The sequence below is a fragment of the Rhipicephalus microplus genome, chromosome 9, assembly GCF_043290135.1.
Source record: "Rhipicephalus microplus isolate Deutch F79 chromosome 9, USDA_Rmic, whole genome shotgun sequence".
In the NCBI taxonomy this organism is placed as follows: Eukaryota; Metazoa; Arthropoda; class Arachnida; order Ixodida; family Ixodidae; genus Rhipicephalus; species Rhipicephalus microplus.
The window spans coordinates 136,341,638-136,364,069 of record NC_134708.1 but is presented as its reverse complement, the minus strand read 5'-3'; positions in this window follow the sequence as shown (position 1 = coordinate 136,364,069).

The following is a 22,432-nucleotide window of genomic DNA, read 5'->3' as shown; positions in this document are numbered from 1 at the left end:
ATCAGCCCAAAGAATAAGAAGCGCCACACCACCACCGGTTGGGCTCGAACCTCCAACCTTTCGGTCAACAGCCGATCCCGCTAGCCAGTTGCGCCACGGAGACAGTCGTGCTCCATTCTCCCCACCGTCAGAACATTTCTTCAGAGCTATCAGCCCAAAGAAAAAAATGCGTCGCACCACCACCGGGTGGGCTCGAATCTCAAACCTTTCGGTTAACCGCCGATCGCGCTAGCCAATTACGCCACGGAGACAGTCGATCTCCACTCTCACCACCAACAGAACATATCTTCAAAGCTATCAGCGCAAAGAAAAAAGCAACACACCACTCCCGGGAGGGCTCGAAACTCCAACCTTTCGGTTAACAGCCGATCGCGCTAGCCGATTGCGCCACGGAGACAGTCCTGCTCCACTCTCACCACCATCAGAACATATCTTCAAAGCTATCAGCGCAAAGAAAAAAAAGCGTCGCACCACCACCGGGTGGGCTCGAACCTCCAACCTTTCGGTTAACAGCCGATCGCGCTAGCCAATTGCGCCACGGAGACAGTCGTGCTCCACTCTCACCACCAACAGAACATATCTTCAAAGCTATCAGCGCAAACAAAAAAGCAACACACCACTCCCGGGAGGGCTCGAAAAGCTCCAACCTTTCGCTTAACAGCCGATCGCGCTAGCCATTTGCGCCACGGAGACAGTCGTGCTCCACTCTCCCCACCGTCAGAACATTTCTTCAGAGCTATCAGCCCAAAGAAAAAACAGCGTCGCACCACCACCGGGTGGGCTCGAACCTCCAACCTTTCGGTTAACAGCCGATCGCGCTAGCCAATTGCGCCACAGAGACAGTCCTGCTCCATTCTCACCACCATCAGAACATATCTTCAAAGCTATCAGCCCAAAGAAAAAAAAGCGCCGCACCACCCCCGGTTGGGCTCGAACCTCCAACCTCTCGGTTAACAGCCGATCGCGCTGGCCAATTGCGCCACGGAGACAGTCGTGCTCCACTCTCACCACCGTCAGAACATTTCTTCAGAGCTATCAGCCCAAAGAATAAGAAGCGCCGCACCACCACCAGTTGGGCTCGAACCTCCAACCTTTCGGTCCACAGCCGATCCCGCTAGCCAGTTGCGCCACGGAGACAGTCGTGCTCCATTCTCCCCACCGTCAGAACATTACTTCAGAGCTATCAGCCCAAAGAAAAAAAAGCGTCGCACCACCACCGGGTGGGCTCGAATCTCCAACCTTTCGGTTAACCGCCGATCGCGCTAGCCAATTGCGCCACGGAGACAGTCGTGCTCCACTCTAAGCACCAACAGAACATATCTTCAAAGCTATCAGCGCAAAGAAAAAAGCAACACACCACTCCCGGGAGGGCTCGAAACTCCAACCTTTCGGTTAACAGCCGATCGCGCTAGCCGATTGCGCCACGGAGACAGTCCTGCTCCACTCTCACCACCATCAGAACATATCTTCAAAGCTATCAGCGCAAAGAAAAAAAAGCGTCGCACCACCACCGGGTGGGCTCGAACCTCCAACCTTTCGTTTAACAGCCGATCGCGCTAGCCAATTGCGCCATGGAGACAGCCGTGCTTCACTCTCACCACCAACAGAACATATCTTCAAAGCTATCAGCGCAAAGAAAAAAGGAACACACCACTCCCGGGAGGGCTCGAAAAGCTCCAACCTTTCGGTTAACAGCCGATCGCGCTAGCCAATTGCGCCACGGAGACAGTCGTGCTCCACTCTCCCCACTGTCAGAACATTTCTTCAGAGCTATCAGCCCAAAGAAAAAACAGCGTCGCACCACCACCGGGTGGGCTCGAACCTCCAACCTTTCGGTTAACAGCCGATCGCGCTAGCCAATTGCGCCACGGAGACAGTCGTGCTCCACTCTCACCACCAACAGAACATATCTTCAAAGCTATCAGCGCAAAGAAAAAATCAACACACCACTCCTGGGAGGGCTCGAACCTCCAACCTTTCAGTTAACAGCCGATCGCGCCAGCCAATTGCGCCACGGAGACAGTCCTGCTCCACCCTCACCACCATCAGAAAATATCTTCAAAGCTATCAGCCCAAAGAAAAAAAAGCACCGCACCACCCCCGGTTGGGCTCGAACCTCCAACCTTTCGGTTAACAGCCGATCGCGCTAGCCAATTGCGCCACGGAGACAGTCGTGCTCCACTCTCACCACCGTCAGAACGTTTCTTCAGAGCTATCAGCCCAAAGAAAAAGAAGCGCCGCACCACCACCGGTTGGGCTCGAACCTCCAACCTTTCGGTCAACAGCCGATCGCGCTAGCCAATTGCGCAACGGAGACAGTCGTGCTCCACTCTCACCACCATCAGAAAATATCTTCAAAGCTATCAGCCCAAAGAAAAAAAAGCACCGCACCACCCCCGGTTGGGCTCGAACCTCCAACCTTTCGGTTAACAGCCGATCGCGCTAGCCAATTGCGCCACGGAGACAGTCGTGCTCCACTCTCACCACCGTCAGAACATTTCTTGAGAGCTATCAGCGCAAAGAAAAAAAGCGTCGCACCACCACCGGGTGGGCTCGAACCTCCAACCTTTCGGTTAACAGCCGATCGCGCTAGCCAATTGCGCCACGAAGACAGTCGTGCTCCACTCTCCCCACCGTCAGAACATTTCTTCAGAGCTATCAGCCCAAAGAAAAAAAAAGCGTCGCACCACCACCGGGTGGGCTCGAACCTCCAACCTTTCGGATAAAAGCCGACCGCGCTAGCCAATTGCGCCACGGAGACAGTCGTGCTCCACTCTACCCACCGTCAGAACATTTCTTCAAAGCTATCAGCCTAAAGAAAAAAAAGCGCCGCACCACCACCGGGTGGGCTAGAACCTCCAAACTTTCGGTTAACAGACGATCGCGCTAGCCAATCGCGCCACGGAGACAGTCGTGCTCCACTCTCACCATCATCAGAACATATCTTCAAAGCTATCAGCGCAAAGAAAAAGCAACACACCACTCCCGGGAGGGCTCGAAACTCCAACCTTTCGGTTAACAGCCGATCGCGCTAGCCAATTGCGCCGCGGAGACAGTCGTGCTCCACTCTCACCACCAACAGAACATATCTTCAAAGCTATCAGCGCAAAGAAAAAAGCAACACACCACTCCCGGGAGGGCTCGAAAAGCTCCAACCTTTCGGTTAACAGCCGATCGCGCTAGCCAATTGCGCCACGGAGACAGTCGTGCTCCACTCTCCCCACCGTCAGAACATTTCTTCAGAGCTATCAGCCCAAAGAAAAAACAGCGTCGCACCACCACCGGGTGGGCTCGAACCTCCAACCTTTCGGTTAACAGCCGATCGCGCTAGCGAATTGCGCCACGGGGACAGTCGTGCTCCACTCTCACCACCAACAGAACATATCTTCAAAGCTATCAGCGCAAAGAAAAAAGCAACACACCACTCCTGGGAGGGCTCGAACCTCCAACCTTTCAGTTAACAGCCGATCGCGCCAGCCAATTGCGCCACGGAGACAGTCCTGCTCCATTCTCACCACCATCAGAACATATCTTCAAAGCTATCAGCCCAAAGAAAAAAAAGCGCCGCACCACCCCCGGTTGGGCTCGAACCTCCAACCTTCTAGTTAACAGCCGATCGCGCTAGCCAGTTGCGCCACGGAGACAGTCGTGCTCCGTTCTCCCCACCGTCAGAACATTTCTTCAGAGCTATCAGCCCAAAGAAAAAACAGCGTCGCACCACCACCGAGTGGGCTCGAACCTCCAACCTTTCGGTTACCAGCCGATCGCGCTAGCCAATTGCGCCACGGAGACAGTCGTGCTCCACTCTCACCACCAACAGAACATATCTTCAAAGCTATCAGCGCAAAGAAAAAAGCAACACGCCACTCCTGGGAGGGCTCGAACCTCCAAACTTTCAGTTAACAGCCGATCGTGCCAGCCAATTGCGCCACGGAGACAGTCCTGCTCCATTCTCACCACCATCAGAACATATCTTCAAAGCTATCAGCCCAAAGAAAAAAAAGCGCCGCACCACCCCCGGTTGGGCTCGAACCTCCAACCTTTCGGTTAACAGCCGATCGCGCTGGCCAATCGCGCCAAGGAGACAGTCGTGCTCCACTCTCACCACCGTCAGAACATTTCTTCAGAGCTATCAGCCCGAAGAATAAGAAGCGCCACACCACCACCGGTTGGGCTCGAACCTCCAACCTTTCGGTCAACAGCCGATCCCGCTAGCCAGTTGCGCCACGGAGACAGTCGTGCTCCATTCTCCCCACCGTCAGAACATTTCTTCAGAGCTATCAGCCCAAAGAAAAAAATGCGTCGCACCACCACCGGGTGGGCTCGAATCTCAAACCTTTCGGTTAACCGCCGATCGCGCTAGCCAATTACGCCACGGAGACAGTCGATCTCCCCTCTCACCACCAACAGAACATATCTTCAAAGCTATCAGCGCAAAGAAAAACCAACACACCACTCCCGGGAGGGCTCGAAACTCCAACCTTTCGGTTAACAGCCGATCGCGCTAGCCGATTGCGCCACGGAGACAGTCCTGCTCCACTCTCACCACCATCAGAACATATCTTCAAAGCTATCAGCGCAAAGAAAAAAAAGCGTCGCACCACCACCGGGTGGGCTCGAACCTCCAACCTTTCGGTTAACAGCCGATCGCGCTAGCCAATTGCGCCACGGAGACAGTCGTGCTCCACTCTCACCACCAACAGAACATATCTTCAAAGCTATCAGCGCAAAGAAAAAAGCAACACACCACTCCCGGGAGGGCTCGAAAAGCTCCAACCTTTCGCTTAACAGCCGATCGCGCTAGCCATTTGCGCCACGGAGACAGTCGTGCTCCACTCTCCCCACCGTCAGAACATTTCTTCAGAGCTATCAGCCCAAAGAAAAAACAGCGTCGCACCACCACCGGGTGGGCTCGAACCTCCAACCTTTCGGTTAACAGCCGATCGCGCTAGCCAATTGCGCCACAGAGACAGTCCTGCTCCATTCTCACCACCATCAGAACATATCTTCAAAGCTATCAGCCCAAAGAAAAAAAAGCGCCGCACCACCCCCGGTTGGGCTCGAACCTCCAACCTTTCGGTTAACAGCCGATCGCGCTGGCCAATTACGCCACGGAGACAGTCGATCTCCCCTCTCACCACCAACAGAACATATCTTCAAAGCTATCAGCGCAAAGAAAAACCAACACACCACTCCCGGGAGGGCTCGAAACTCCAACCTTTCGGTTAACAGCCGATCGCGCTAGCCGATTGCGCCACGGAGACAGTCCTGCTCCACTCTCACCACCATCAGAACATATCTTCAAAGCTATCAGCGCAAAGAAAAAAAAGCGTCGCACCACCACCGGGTGGGCTCGAACCTCCAACCTTTCGGTTAACAGCCGATCGCGCTAGCCAATTGCGCCACGGAGACAGTCGTGCTCCACTCTCACCACCAACAGAACATATCTTCAAAGCTATCAGCGCAAAGAAAAAAGCAACACACCACTCCCGGGAGGGCTCGAAAAGCTCCAACCTTTCGCTTAACAGCCGATCGCGCTAGCCATTTGCGCCACGGAGACAGTCGTGCTCCACTCTCCCCACCGTCAGAACATTTCTTCAGAGCTATCAGCCCAAAGAAAAAACAGCGTCGCACCACCACCGGGTGGGCTCGAACCTCCAACCTTTCGGTTAACAGCCGATCGCGCTAGCCAATTGCGCCACAGAGACAGTCCTGCTCCATTCTCACCACCATCAGAACATATCTTCAAAGCTATCAGCCCAAAGAAAAAAAAGCGCCGCACCACCCCCGGTTGGGCTCGAACCTCCAACCTTTCGGTTAACAGCCGATCGCGCTGGCCAATTGCGCCACGGTGACAGTCGTGCTCCACTCTCACCACCGTCAGAACATTTCTTCAGAGCTATCAGCCCAAAGAATAAGAAGCGCCGCACCACCACCAGTTGGGCTCGAACCTCCAACCTTTCGGTCCACAGCCGATCCCGCTAGCCAGTTGCGCCACGGAGACAGTCGTGCTCCATTCTCCCCACCGTCAGAACATTACTTCAGAGCTATCAGCCCAAAGAAAAAAAAGCGTCGCACCACCACCGGGTGGGCTCGAACTCCAACCTTTCGGTTAACCGCCGATCGCGCTAGCCAATTGCGCCACGGAGACAGTCGTGCTCCACTCTAAGCACCAACAGAACATATCTTCAAAGCTATCAGCGCAAAAAAAAAAGCAACACACCACTCCCGGGAGGGCTCGAAACTCCAACCTTTCGGTTAACAGCCGATCGCGCTAGCCGATTGCGCCACGGAGACAGTCCTGCTCCACTCTCACCACCATCAGAACATATCTTCAGAGCTATCAGCGCAAAGAAAAAAAAGCGTCGCACCACCACCGGGTGGGCTCGAACCTCCAACCTTTCGGTTAACAGCCGATCGCGCTAGCCAATTGCGCCACGGAGACAGTCGTGCTCCACTCTCACCACCAACAGAACATATCTTCAAAGCTATCAGCGCAAAGAAAAAAGCAACACACCACTCCTGGGAGGGCTCGAACCTCCAACCTTTCAGTTAACAGCCGATCGCGCCAGCCAATTGCGCCACGGAGACAGTCCTGCTCCACCCTCACCACCATCAGAAAATATCTTCAAAGCTATCAGCCCAAAGAAAAAAAAGCACCGCAACACCCCCGGTTGGGCTCGAACCTCCAACCTTTCGGTTAACAGCCGATCGCGCTAGCCAATTGCGCCACGGAGACAGTCGTGCTACACTCTCACCACCGTCAGAACGTTTCTTCAGAGCTATCAGCCCAAAGAAAAAGAAGCGCCGCACCACCACCGGTTGGGCTCGAACCTCCAACCTTTCGGTCAACAGCCGATCGCGCTAGCCAATTGCGCAACGGAGACAGTCGTGCTCCACTCTCACCACCATCAGAAAATATCTTCAAAGCTATCAGCCCAACGAAAAAAAAGCACCGCACCACCCCCGGTTGGGCTCGAACCTCCAACCTTTCGGTTAACAGCCGATCGCGCTAGCCAATTGCGCCACGGAGACAGTCGTGCTCCACTCTCACCACCGTCAGAACATTTCTTGAGAGCTATCAGCGCAAAGAAAAAAAGCGTCGCACCACCACCGGGTGGGCTCGAACCTCCAACCTTTCGGTTAACAGCCGATCGCGCTAGCCAATTGCGCCACGAAGACAGTCGTGCTCCACTCTCCCCACCGTCAGAACATTTCTTCACAGCTATCAGCCCAAAGAAAAAAAAAGCGTCGCACCACCACCGGGTGGGCTCGAATCTCCAACCTTTCGGTTAACCGCCGATCGCGCTAGCCAATTGCGCCACGGAGACAGTCGCGCTCCACTCTAAGCACCAACAGAACATAACTTCAAAGCTATCAGCGCAAAGAAAAAAGCAACACACCACTCCCGGGAGGGCTCGAAACTCCAACCTTTCGGTTAACAGCCGATCGCGCTAGCCGATTGCGCCACGGAGACAGTCCTGCTCCACTCTCACCACCATCAGAACTAATCTTCAAAGCTATCAGCGCAAAGAAAAAAAAGCGTCGCACCACCACCGGGTGGGCTCGAACCTCCAACCTTTCGGTTAACAGCCGATCGCGCTAGCCAATTGCGCCGCGGAGTCAGTCGTGCTCCACTCTCACCACCAACAGAACATATCTTCAAAGCTATCAGCGCAAAGAAAAAAGGAACACACCAGTCCCGGGAGGGCTCGAAAAGCTCCAACCTTTCGGTTAACAGCCGATCGCGCTAGCCAATTGCGCCACGGAGACAGTCGTGCTCCACTCTCCCCACCGTCAGAACATTTCTTCAGAGCTATCAGCCCAAAGAAAAAACAGCGTCGCACCACCACCGGGTGGGCTCGAACCTCCAACCTTTCGGTTAACAGCCGATCGCGCTAGCCAATTGCGCCACGGAGACAGTCGTGCTCCACTCTCACCACCAACAGAACATATCTTCAAAGCTATCAGCGCAAAGAAAAAAGCAACACACCGCCCCCGGTTGGGCTCGAACCTCCTACCTTTCGGTTAACAGCCGATCGCGCTAGCCAATTGCGCCACGGAGACAGTCGTGCTCCACTCTCACCACCGTCAGAACATTTCTTCAGGGCTATCAGCCCAAAGAAAAAAAAAGCGCCGCACCACCACCACCGGGTGGGCTCGAACCTCCAACTTTCGGTTAACAGCCGATCGCGCTAGCCAATTGCGCCACGGAGACAGTCGTGCTCCACTCTCACCACCAACAGAACATATCTTCAAAGCTATCAGCGCAAAGAAAAAAGGAACACACCACTCCCGGGAGGGCTCGAACCTCCAACCTTTCGGTTAACAGCCGATTGCGCTAGCCAATTGCGCCACGGAGACAGTCATGCTCCACTCTCCCCACCGTCAGAACTTTTCTTCAGAGCTATCAGCGCAAAGAAAAAAAAGCGTCGCACCACCACCGGGTGGGCTCGAACCTCCAAACTTTCGGTTAACAGCCGACCTTGCTAGCCAATTGCGCCACGGAGACAGTCGTGCTCTACTCTCACCACCAACAGAACATATCTTCAAAGCTATCAGCGCACAGAAAAAAGCAACACACCACTCCCGGGAGGGCTCGAACCTCAAACCTTTCGGTTAACAGCCATCGCGCTAGCCAATTGCGCCACGGAGACAGTCGTGCTCCACTCTCCCCACCGTCAGAACATTTCTTCAGAGCTATCAGCCCAAAGGAAAGAAAGCGTTGCACCACCACCGGGTGGGCTCGAACCTCCAACCTTTCGGTTAAGAGCCGACCGCGCTAGCCAATTGCGCCACGGAGACAGTCGTGCTCCACTCTCATCACCAACAGAACATATCTTCAAAGCTATCAGCGCAAAGAAAAAAAAGCGTCGCACCACCACCGGGTGGGCTCGAACCTCCAACCTTTCGGTTAACAGCCGATCGCGCTAGCCAATTGCGCCACGGAGACAGTCGTGCTCCACTCTCACCACCAACAGAACATATCTTCAAAGCTATCAGCGCAAAGAAAAAAGCAACACACCACTCCCGGGAGGGCTCGAAAAGCTCCAACCTTTCGGTTAACAGCCGATCGCGCTAGCCAATTGCGCCACGGAGGCAGTCGTGCTCCACTCTCCCCACCGTCAGTACATTTCTTCAGAGCTATCAGCCCAAAGAAAAAACAGCGTCGCACCACCACCGGGTGGGCTCGTACCTCCAACCTTACGGTTAACAGCTGATCGCGCTAGCCAATTGCGCCACGGAGACAGTCGTGCTCCACTCCCACCACCAACAGAACATATCTTCAAAGCTATCAGCGCAAAGAAAAAAGCAACACGCCACTCCTGGGAGGGCTCGAACCTCCAACCTTTCAGTTAACAGCCGATCGCGCCAGCCAATTGCGCCACGGAGACAGTCCTGCGCCATTCTCACCACCATCAGAACATATCTTCAAAGCTATCAGCCCAAAGAAAAAAAAGCGCCGCACCACCCCCGGTTGGGCTCGAACCTCCAAGCTTTCGGTTAACAGCCGATCGCGCTGGCCAATTGCGCCACGGAGACAGTCGTGCTCCACTCTCACCACCGTCAGAACATTTCTTCAGAGCTATCAGCCCAAAGAATAAGAAGCGCCGCACCACCACCGGTTGGGCTCGAACCTCCAACCTTTCGGTCAACAGCCGATCCCGCTAGCCAGTTGCGCCACGGAGACAGTCGTGCTCCATTCTCCCCACCGTCAGAACATTTCTTCAGAGCTATCAGCCCAAAGAAAAAAAAGCGTCGCACCACCACCGGGTGGGCTCGAATCTCCAACCTTTCAGTTAACCGCCGATCGCGCTAGCCAATTGCGCCACGGAGACAGTCGTGCTCCACTCTAAGCACCAACAGAACATATCTTCAAAGCTATCAGCGCAAAGAAAAAAGCAACACACCACTCCCGGGAGGGCTCGAAACTCCAACCTTTCGGTTAACAGCCGATCGCGCTAGCCGATTGCGCCACGGAGACAGTCCTGCTCCACTCTCACCACCATCAGAACATTTCTTCAGAGCTATCAGCCCAAAGAAAAAAAAGCGTTGCACCACCACCGGGTGGGCTCGAATCTCCAACTTTTCGGTTAACCGCCGATCGCGCTAGCCAATTGCGCCACGGAGACAGTCGTGCTCCACTCTAAGCACCAACAGAACATATCTTCAAAGCTATCAGCGCAAAGAAAAAAGCAACACACCACTCCCGGGAGGCTCGAAACTCCAACCTTTCGGTTAACAGCCGATCGCGCTAGCCGATTGCGCCACGGAGACAGTCCTGCTCCACTCTCACCACCATCAGAACATATCTTCAAAGCTATCAGCGCAAAGAAAAAAAGCGTCGCACCACCACCGGGTGGGCTCGAACCTCCAACCTTTCGGTTAACAGCCGATCGCGCTAGCCAATTGCGCCACGGAGACAGTCGTGCTCCACTCTCACCACCAACAGAACATATCTTCAAAGCTATCAGCGCAAAGAAAAAAGGAACACACCACTCCTGGAGGGCTCGAAAAGCTCCAACCTTTCGGTTAACAGCCGATCGCGCTAGCCAATTGCGCCACGGAGACAGTCGTGCTCCACTCTCCCCACCGTCAGAACATTTCTTCAGAGCTATCCGCCCAAAGAAAAAACAGCGTCGCACCACCACCGTGTGGGCTCGAACCTCCAACCTTTCAGTTAACAGCCGATTGCGCTAGCCAGTTGCGCCACGGAGACAGTCGTGCTCCGTTCTCCCCACCGTCAGAACATTTCTTCAGAGCTATCACCCCAAAGAAAAAAAAGCGTCGCACCACCACCGGGTGGGCTCGAATCTCGAACCTTTCGGTTAACCGCCGATCGCGCTAGCCAATTACGCCACGGAGACAGTGGATCTCCACTCTCACCACCAACAGAACATATCTTCAAAGCTATCAGCGCAAAGAAAAAAGCAACACACCACTCCCGGGAGGGCTCGAAACTCCAACCTTTCGGTTAACAGCCGATCGCGCTAGCCGATTGCGCCACGGAGACAGCCCTGCTCCACTCTCACCACCATCAGAACATATCTTCAAAGCTATCAGCGCAAAGAAAAAAAAGCGTCGCACCACCACCGGGTGGGCTCGAACCTCCAACCTTTCGGTTAACAGCCGATCGCGCTAGCCAATTGCGCCACGAAGACAGTCGTGCTCCACTCTCACCACCAACAGAACATATCTTCAAACCAATCAGCGCAAAGAAAAAAGCAACACACCACTCCCGGGAGGGCTCGAAAAGCTCCAACCTTTCGGTTAACAGCCGATCGCGCTAGCCAATTGCGCCACGGAGACAGTCGTGCTCCACTCTCCCCACCGTCAGAACATTTCTTCAGAGCTATCAGCCCAAAGAAAAAACAGCGTCGCACCACCACCGGGTGGGCTCGAACCTCCAACCTTTCGGTTAACAGCCGATCGCGCTAGCCAATTGCGCCACGGAGACAGTCGTGCTCCACTCTCACCACCAACAGAACATATCTTCAAAGCTATCACCGCAAAGAAAAAAGCAACACACCACTCCTGGGAGGGCTCGAACCTCCAACCTTTCAGTTAACAGCCGATCGCGCCAGCCAATTGCGCCACGGAGACAGTCCTGCTCCATTCTCGCCACCATCAGAACATATCTTCAAAGCTATCAGCCCAAAGAAAAAAAAGCGCCGCACCACCCCCGGTTGGGCTCGAACCTCCAACCTTTCGGTTAACAGCCGATCGCGCTGGCCAATTGCGCCACGGAGACAGTCGTGCTCCACTCTCACCACCATCAGAACATTTCTTCAGAGCTATCAGCCCAAAGAATAAGCAGTGCCGCACCACCACCGGTTGGGCTCGAACCTCCAACCTTTCGGTCAACAGCCGATCCCGCTAGCCAGTTGCGCCACGGAGACAGTCGTGCTCCATTCTCCCCACCGTCAGAACATTTCTTCAGAGCTATCAGCCCAAAGAAAAAAAAGCGTCGCACCACCACCGGGTGGGCTCGAATCTCCAACCTTTCGGTTAAACGCCGATCGCGCTAGCCAATTGCGCCACGGAGACAGTCGTGCTCCACTCTAAGCACCAACAGAACATATCTTCAAAGCTATCAGCGCAAAGAAAAAAGCAACACACCACTCCCGGGAGGGCTCGAAACTCCAACCTTTCGGTTAACAGCCGATCGCGCTAGCCGATTGCGCCACGGAGACAGTCCTGCTCCACTCTCACCACCATCAGATCATATCTTCAAAGCTATCAGCGCAAAGAAGAAAAAGCGTCGCACCACCACCGGGTGGGCTCGAACCTCAAACCTTTCGGTTAACAGCCGATCGCGCTAGCCAATTGCGCCACGGAGACAGTCGTCCTCCACTCTCACCACCAACAGAACATATCTTCAAAGCTATCAGCGCAAAGAAAAAAGGAACACACCACTCCCGGGAGGGCTCGAAAAGCTCCAACCTTTCGGTTAACAGCCGATCGCGCTAGCCAATTGCGCCACGGAGACAGTCGTGCTCCACTCTCCCCACCGTCAGAACATTTCTTCAGAGCTATCAGCCCAAAGAAAAAACAGCGTCGCACCACCACCGGGTGGGCTCGAACCTCCAACCTTTCGGTTAACAGCCGATCGCGCTAGCCAATTGCGCCACGGAGACAGTAGTGCTCCACTCTCACCACCAACAGAACATATCTTCAAAGCTATCAGCGCAAAGAAAAAAGCAACACACCACACCTGGGAGGGCTCGAACCTCCAACCTTTCAGTTAACAGCCGATCGCGCCAGCCAATTGCGCCACGGAGACAGTCCTGCTCCACTCTCACCACCATCAGAAAATATCTTAGAGGCTATCAGCCCAAAGAAAAAAAAGCACCGCACCACCCCCGGTTGGGCTCGAACCTCCAGCCTTTCGGTTAACAGCCGATCGCGCTAGCCAATTGTGCCACGGAGACAGTCGTGCTCCGCTCTCACCACCGTCAAAACAATTCTTCAGAGCTATCAGCCCAAAGAAAAAGAAGCGCCGACCCACCACCGGGTGGGCTCGAACCTCCAACCTTTCGGTCAACAGCCGATCGCGCTAGCCAATTGCACCACGGAGACAGTCGTGCTCCACTCTCACCACCCACCATCAGAACATATCCTCAAAGCTATCAGCCCAAAGAAAAAAAAGCGCCGCTCCACCCCACGGTTTGCTCGAACCTCCAACCTTTCGGTTAACAGCCGATCGCGCTAGCCAATTGCACCACGGAGACATTCCTGCTCCACTCTCACCACCATCAGAACATATCTTCAAAGCTATCAGCGCAAAGAAAAAAGCTACACACCACTCCCGGGAGGGATCAAACCTCAAATTTTTTGGTTAACAGCCGAACGTGCTAGCCAATTGCGCCACGGAGACAGTCGTGCTTCACTCTCCCCACCGTCAGAACATTTCTTCAGAGCTATCAGCCCAAAGAAAAAAAAGCGTCGCACCACCACCGGGTGGGCTCGAACCTCCAACCTTTCGGTTAACAGCCGATCGCGCTAGCCAATTGCGCCACGGAGACAGTCGTGCTCCACTCTCCCCACCGTCAGAACATTTCTTCAGAGCTATCAGCCCAAAGAAAAAAAAAGCGTCGCACCACCACCGGGTGGGCTCGAACCTCCAACCTTTCGGATAACAGCCGACCGCGCTAGCCAATTGCGCCACGGAGACAGTCGTGCTCCACTCTACCCACCGTCAGAACATTTCTTCAGAGCTATCAGCCCAAACAAAAAAAAGCGTCGCACCACCACCGTGTGGGCTCGAACCTCCAACCTTTCGGTTAACAGCCGATCGCGCTAGCCTATTGCGAAACGGAGACAGTCGTGCTCCACTCTCACCACCAACAGAACATATCTTCAAAGCTATCAGCGCAAAGAAAAAAGCAACACACCACTCCCGGGAGGGCTCGAACCTCCAACCGTTCGGTTAACAGCCGATTGCGCTAGCCAATTGCGCCACGGAGACAGTCCTGCTCCACTCTCAGCACCATCAGGACATATTTTCAAAGCTATCAGCGCAAAGAAAAAAAAGCGTCGCACCACCACCGGGTGGGCTCGAACCTCCAACCTTTCGGTTAAACGCCGATCGCGCTAGCCGATTGCGCCACGGAGACAGTCGTGCTCCACTCTCACCACTAACAGAACATATCTTCAAAGCTATCAGCGCAAAGAAAAAAGCAACACACCACTCCCGGGAGGGCTCGAAAAGCTCCAACCTTTCGGTTAACAGCCGATCGCGCTAGCCAATTGCGCCACGCAGACAGACAGTCGTGCTCCACTATCCCCACCGTCAGAACATTTCTTCAGAGACTATCAGCTCAAAGAAAAAACAGCGTCGCACCTTCACCGGGTGGGCTCGAACCTTCAACCTTTCGGTTAACAGCCGATCGTGCTAGCCAATTGCGCCACGGAGAAAGTCCTGCTCCACTCTCACCACCATCAGAGCATATCTTCAAAGCTATCAGCGCAAAAAAAAGCAACACACCATTACCGGGTGGGCTCGAAACTCCAACCTTTCGGTTAACAGTCGATCGTGCTAGCCAATTGCGCCACGGAGAAAGTCCTGCTCCACTCTCACCACCATCAGAGCATATCTTCAAAGCTATCAGCCCAAAGAAAAAAAAGCGCCGCACCACCACCGTGTGGGCTCGAAACTCCAACCTTTCGGTTAACAGCCGATCGCGCTATCCAATTGCGCCACGGAGACAGTCCTGCTTCACTCTCACCACCATCAGAACATATCTTCAAAGCTATCAGCGCAAAGAAAAATGCAACACACCACTCCCGGGAGGGCTCAAACCTCCAATTTTTTGGTTAACAGCCGAACGTGCTAGCCAATTGCGCCACGGAGACAGTCGTGCTACACTCTCCCCACCGTCAGAACATTTCTTCAGAGCTATCAGCCCAAAGAAAAAAAAGCGTCGCACCACCACCGGGTGGGCTCGAACCTCCAACTTTCGGTTAACAGCTGATCGCGCTAGCCAATTGCGCCACGGAGACAGTCGTGCTCCACTGTCACCACCAACAGAACATATCTTCAAAGCTATCAGCGCAAAGAAAAAAAAGCGTCGCACCACCACCGGGTGGGCTCGAACCTCCAACCTTTCGGTTAACAGCCGATCGCGCTAGCCAATTGCGCCACGGAGACAGTCGTGCTCCACTCTCACCACCAACAGAACATATCTTCAAAGCTATCAACGCAAAGAAAAAAGCAACACACCACTCCCGGAAGGACTCGAAAAGCTCCAACCTTTCGGTTAACAGCCGATCGCGCTAGCCAACTGCGCCACGGAGACAGTCGTGCTCCCCTCTCCCCACCGTCAGAACATTTCTTCAGAGCTATCAGCCCAAAGGAAAGAAAGCGTTGCACCACCACCGGGTGGGCTCGAACCTCCAACCTTTCGGTTAACAGCCGATCGCGCTAGCCAATTGCGCCACGAAGACAGTCCTGCTTCACTCTCACCACCATCAGAACATATCTTCAAAGCTATCAGCGCAAAGAAAAAAGCAGCACACCACTCCCGGGAGGGCTCAAACCTCCAACTTTTTGGTTAACAGCCGAACGTGCTAGCCAATTGCGCCACAGAGACAGTCGTGCTACACTCTCCCCACCGTCAGAACATTTCTTCAGAGCTATCAGCCCAAAGAAAAAAAAGCGTCGCACCACCACCGGGTGGCCTCGAACCTCCAAGCTTTCGGTTAACAGGCGATCGCGCTAGCCAATTGCGCCACGGAGACAGTCGTGCTCCACTCTTACACCGTCAGAACATTTCTTCAGAGCTATCCACCCAAAGGAAAAAAGCACCGCACCACCACCGAGTGGGCTTGAACCTTCAACTTTTCGGTTAACAGCCGATCGCGCTAGCCAATTGGGCCACGGAGACAGTTCTGCTTCATTCTCACCACCATGAGAACATATCTTCAAAGCTATCAGGCCATAGAAAAAAAGCACCGCACCACCACCGCGTGGGCTCGAACCTCCAGCCTTTCGGTTAACAGACGATCGCACTAGCCAATCGCGCCACGGAGACAGTCGTGCTCCACTCTCACCACCATCAGAACATATCTTCAAAGCTATCAGCCTAAACAAAAAAAGCGCCGCACCACCACCGGGTGGGCTCGAACCTCCAAACTTTCGGTTAACAGACGATCGCGCTAGCCAATCGCGCCACAGAGACAGTCGTGCTCCACTCTCACCATCATCAGAACATATCTTCAAAGCTATCAGCGCAAAGAAAAAGCAACACACCACTCCCGGGATGGCTCGAAACTCCAACCTTTCGGTTAACAGCCGATCGCGCTAGCCAATTGCGCCACGGGGACAGTCTTGCTTCACTCTCACCACCATCAGAACATATCTTCAAAGCTATCAGCGCAAAGAGAAAAGCAACACACCACTCCCGGGAGGGCTCAAACCTCCAATTTTTTGGTTAACAGCCGAACGTCCTAGCCAATTGCGCCACGGAGACAGTCGTGCTACACTCTCCCCACCGTCAGAACATTTCTTCAGAGCTATCAGCCCAAAGAAAAAAAAAGCGTCGCACCACCACCGGGTGGGCTCGAACCTCCAACTTTCGGTTAACAGCCGATCACGCTAGCCAAATGCGCCACGGAGACAGTCGTGCTCCACTGTCACCACCAACAGAACATATCTTCAAAGCTATCAGCGCAAAGAAAAAAAAGCGTCGCACCACCTCCGGGTGGGCTCGAATCTCCAACCTTTCGGTTAACAGCTGATCGCGCTAGCCAATTGCGCCACGGAGACAGTCGTGCTCCACTCTCACCACCAACAGAACATATCTTCAAAGCTATCAGCGCAAAGAAAAAAGCAACACACCACTCCCGGGAGGACTCGAAAAGCTCCAACCTTTCGGTTAACAGCCGATCGCGCTAGCCAATTGTGCCACGGAGACTATCGTGCTCCACTCTCCCCTCCGTCAGAACATTTCTTCAGAGCTATCAGCCCAAAGAAAAAACAGCGTCGCACCACCACCGGGTGGGCTCGAACCTCCACCCTTTCGGTTAACAGCCGATCGCGCTAGCCAATTGCGCCACGGAGACAGTCGTGCTCCACTCTCACCACTAACAGAACATATCTTCAAAGCTATCAGCGCAAAGAAAAAAGCAACACATCACCCCCGGTTGGGCTCGAACCTCCAACCTTTCGGTTAACAGCCGATTGCGCTAGCCAATTGCGCCACGGAGACAGTCGTGCTCCACTCTCACCACCGTCAGAACATTTCTTCAGAGCTATCAGCCCTAAGAAAAAAAAAGCGCCGCACCACCACCGGGTGGGCTCGAACCTCCAACTTTCGGTTAACAGCCGATCGCGCGAGCCAATTGCGCCACGGAGACAGTCGTGCTCCACTCTCACCACCAACAGAACATATCTTCAAAGCTATCAGCGCAAAGAAAAAAGCAACACACCACTCTCGGGAGGGCTCGAACCTCCAACCTTTTGGTTAACAGCCGATCGCGCTAGCCAATTGCGCCACGGAGGCAGTCGTGCTCCACTCTCCCCACCGTCAGAACTTTTCTTCAGAGCTACCAGCACAAAGAAAAAAAAGCGTCGCACCACCACCGGGTGGGCTCGAACCTCCAACCTTTCGGTTAACAGCCGATCTTGCTAGCCAATTGCGCCACGGAGACAGTCGTGCTCTACTCTCACCACCAACAGAACATATCTTCAAAGCTATCAGCGCACAGAAAAAAGCAACACACCACTCCCGGGAGGGCTCGAACTTCAAACCTTTCGGTTAACAGCCGATCGCGCTAGCCAATTGCGCCACGGAGACAGTCGTGCTCCACTCTCCCCACCGTCAGAACATTTCTGCAGAGCTATCAGCCCAAAGGAAAGAAAGCGTTGCACCACCACCGGGTGGGCTCGAACCTCCAACCGTTCGGTTAACAGCCGACCGCGCTAGCCAATTTCGCCACGGAGACAGTCGTGCTCCACTCTCATCACCAACAGAACATATCTTCAAAGCTATCAGCGCAAAGAAAAAAGCAACACACCACTCCCGGGAGGGCTCGAACCTCCAACCTTTCAGTTAACAGCCGATCGCGCTAGCCAGTTGCGCCACGGAGACAGTCGTGCTCCGTTCTCCCCACCGTCAGAACATTTCTAAGCTATCAGCCCAAAGAAAAAAAAGCGTCGCACCACCACCGGGTGGGTTCGAATCTCCAACCTTTCGGTTAACCGCCGATCGCGCTAGCCAATTACGCCACGGAGACAGTCGATCTCCAATCTCACCACCAACAGAACATATCTTCAAAGCTATCAGCGCAAAGAAAAAAGCAACACACCACTCCCGGGAGGGCTCGAAACTCCAACCTTTCGGTTAACAGCCGATCGCGCTAGCCGATTGCGCCACGGAGACAGTCCTGCTCCACTCTCACCACCATCAGAACATATCTTCAAAGCTATCAGCGCAAAGAAAAAAAAGCGTCGCACCACCACCGTGTGGGCTCGAACCTCCAACCTTTCGGTTAACAGCCGATCGCGCTAGCCAATTGCGCCACGGAGACAGTCGTGCTCCACTCTCACCACCAACAGAACATATCTTCAAAGCTATCAGCGCAAAGAAAAAAGCAACACACCACTCCCGGGAGGGCTCGAAAAGCTCCAACCTTTCGGTTAACAGCCGATCGCGCTAGCCAATTGCGCCACGGACACAGTCGTGCTCCACTCTCCCCACCGTCAGAGCATTTCTTCAGAGCTATCAGCCCAAAGAAAAAACAGCGTCGCACCACCACCGGGTGGGCTCGAACCTCCAACCTTTCGGTTAACAGCCGATCGCGCTAGCCAATTGCGCCACGGAGACAGTCGTGCTCCACTCTCACCACCAACAGAACATATCTTCAAAGCTATCAGCGCAAAGAAAAAAGCAACACACCACTCCTGGGAGGGTTCGAACCTGCAACCTTTCAGTTAACAGCCGATCGCGCTAGCCAATTTCGCCACGGAGACAGTCCTGCTCACTCTCACCACCATCAGAACATATCTTCAAAGCTATCAGCCCAAAGAAAAAAAAGCGCCGCACCACCCCCGGTTGGGCTCGAACCTCCAACCTTTCGGTTAACAGCCGATCACGCTGGCCAATTGCGCCACGGAGACAGTCGTGCTCCACTCTCACCACCGTCAGAACATTTCTTCAGAGCTATCAGCCCAAAGATTAAGAAGCGCCGCACCACCACCGGTTGGGCTCGAACCTCCAACCTTTCGGTCAACAGCCGATCGCGCTAGCTAGTTGCCCCACGGAGACAGTCGTGCTCCATTCTCCCCACCGTCAGAACATTTCTTCAGAGCTATCCGCCCAAAGAAAAAAAAGCGTCGCACCACCACCGGGTGGGCTCGAATCTCCAACCTTTCGGTTAACCGCCGATCGCGCTAGCCAATTGCGCCACGGAGACAGTCGTGCTCCACTCTCAGCACCAACAGAACATATCTTCAAAGCTATCAGCGCAAAAAAAAAGCAACACACCACTCCCGGGAGGGCTCGAAACTCCAACCTTTCGGTTAACAGCCGATCGCGCTAGCCGATTGCGCCACGGAGACAGTCCTGCTCCACTCTCACCACCATCAGAACATATCTTCAAAGCTATCAGCGCAAAGAAAAAAAAGCGTCGCACCACCACCGGGTGGGCTCGAACCTCCAACCTTTCGGTTAACAGCCGATCGCGCTAGCCAATTGCGCCACAGAGACAGTCGTGCTCCACTCTCACCACCAACAGAACACATCTTCAAAGCTATCAGCGCAAAGAAAAAAGCAACACACCACTCCCGGGAGGGCTCGAAAAGCTCCAACCTTTCGGTTAACCGCCGATCGCGCTAGCCAATTGCGCCACGGAGACAGTCATGCTCCACTCTCCCCACCGTCAGAACATTTCTTCAGAGCTATCAGCCCAAAGAAAAAACAGCGTCGCACCACCACCGGGTGGGCTCGAACCTCCAACCTTTCGGTTAACAGCCGAACGTGCTAGCCAATTGCGCCACGGAGACAGTCGTGCTACACTCTCCCCACCGTCAGAACATTTCTTCAGAGCTATCAGCCCAAAGAAAAAAAAGCGTCGCAACACCACCGGGTGGGCTCGAACCTCCAACTTTCGGTTAACAGCCGATCGCGCTAGCCAAATGCGCAACGGAGACAGTCGTGCTCCACTGTCACCACCAACAGAACATATCTTCAAAGCTATCAGCGCAAAGAAAAAAAAGCGCCGCACCACCCCCGGTTGGGCTCGACCCTCCAACCTTTCGGTTAACAGCCGATCGCGCTAGCCAATTGTGCCACGGAGACAGTCGTGCTCCACTCTCACCACCAACAGAACATATCTTCAAAGCTATCAGCGCAAAGAAAAAAGCAACACACCACTCCCGGGAGGACTCGAAAAGCTCCAACCTTTCGGTTAACAGCCGATCACGCTAGCCAATTGTGCCACGGAGACTATCGTGCTCCACTCTCCCCACCGTCAGAACATTTCTTCAGAGCTATCAGCCCAAAGAAAAAACAGCGTCGCACCACCACCGGGTGGGCTCGAACCTCCAACCTTTCGGTTAACAGCCGATTGCGCTAGCCAATTGCGCCACGGAGACAGTCGTGCTCCACTCTCACCACCAACAGAACATATCTTCAAAGCTATCAGCGCAAAGAAAAAAGCAACACACCACCCCCGGTTGGGCTCGAACCTCCAACCTTTCGGTTAACAGCCGATCGCGCTAGCCAATTGCGCCACGGAGACAGTCGTGCTCCACTCTCACCACCGTCAGAACATTTCTTCAGAGCTATCAGCCCAAAGAAAAAAAAATCGCCGCACCACCACCGGGTGGGCTCGAACCTCCAACTTTCGGTTAACAGCCGATCGCGCTAGCCAATTGCGCCACGGAGACAGTCGTGCTCCACTCTCACCACCAACAGAACATATCTTCAAAGCTATCAGTGCAAAGAAAAAAGCAACACACCACTCCCGGGAGGGCTCGAACCTCCAACCTTTCGGTTAACAGCCGATCGCGCTAGCCAATTGCGCCACGGAGACAGTCGTGCTCCACTCTCCCCACCATCAGAACTTTTCTTCAGAGCTATCAGCGCAAAGAAAAAAAAAAGCGTCGCACCACCACCGGGTGGGCTCGAACCTCCAACCTTTCGGTTAACAGCCGATCTTGCTAGCCAATTGCGCCACGGAGACAGTCGTGCTCTACCCTCACCACCAACAGAACATATCTTCAAAGCTATCAGCGCACAGAAAAAAGCAACACACCACTCCCTGGAGGGCTCGAACCTCAAACCTTTCGGTTAACAGCCGATCGCGCTAGCCAATTGCGCCACGGAGACAGTCGTGCTCCACTCTCCCCACCGTCAGAACATTTCTTCAGAGCTATCAGCCCAAAGGAAAGAAAGCGTTGCACCACCACCGGGTGGGCTCGAACCTCCAACCTCTCGGTTAACAGCCGACCGCGCTAGCCAATTGCGAAACGGAGACAGTCGTGCTCCACTCTCATCACCAACAGAACATATCTTCAAAGCTATCAGCGCAAAGAAAAAAGCAACACACCACTCCCGGGAGGGCTCGAACCTCCAACCTTTCAGTTAACAGCCGATCGCGCTAGCCAGTTGCGCCACGGAGACAGTCGTGCTCCGTTCTCCCCACCGTCAGAACATTTCTTCAGAGCTATCAGCCCAAAGAAAAAAAGCGTCGCACCACCACCGGGTGGGCTCGAATCTCCAACCTTTCGGTTAACCGCCGATCGCGCTAGCCAATTGCGCCACGGAGACAGTCGTGCTCCACTCTCACTACCAACAGAACATATCTTCAAAGCTATCAGCGCAAAGAAAAAAGCAACACACCACCCCCGGTTGGGCTCGAACCTCCAACCTTTCGGTTAACAGCCGCTCGCGCTAGCCAATTGCGCCACGGAGACAGTCGTGCTCCTCTCTCACCACCGTCAGAACATTTCTTCAGAGCTATCAGCCCAAAGAAAAAAAAAAGCGCCGCACCACCACCGGGTGGGCTCGAACCTCCAACTTTCGGTTAACAGCCGATCGCGCTAGCCAATTGCGCCACGGAGACAGTCGTGCTCCACTCTCACCACCAACAGAACATATCTTCAAAGCTTTCAGCGCAAAGAAAAAAGCAACACACCACTCCCGGGAGGACTCGAAAAGCTCCAACCTTTCGGTTAACAGCCGATCGCGCTAGCCAATTGTGCCACGGAGACTATCGTGCTCCACTCTCCCCTCCGTCAGAACATTTCTTCAGAGCTATCAGCCCAAAGAAAAAACAGCGTCGCACCACCACCGGGTGGGCTCGAACCTCCACCCTTTCGGTTAACAGCCGATCGCGCTAGCCAATTGCGCCACGGAGACAGTCGTGCTCCACTCTCACCACTAACAGAACATATCTTCAAAGCTATCAGCGCAAAGAAAAAAGCAAC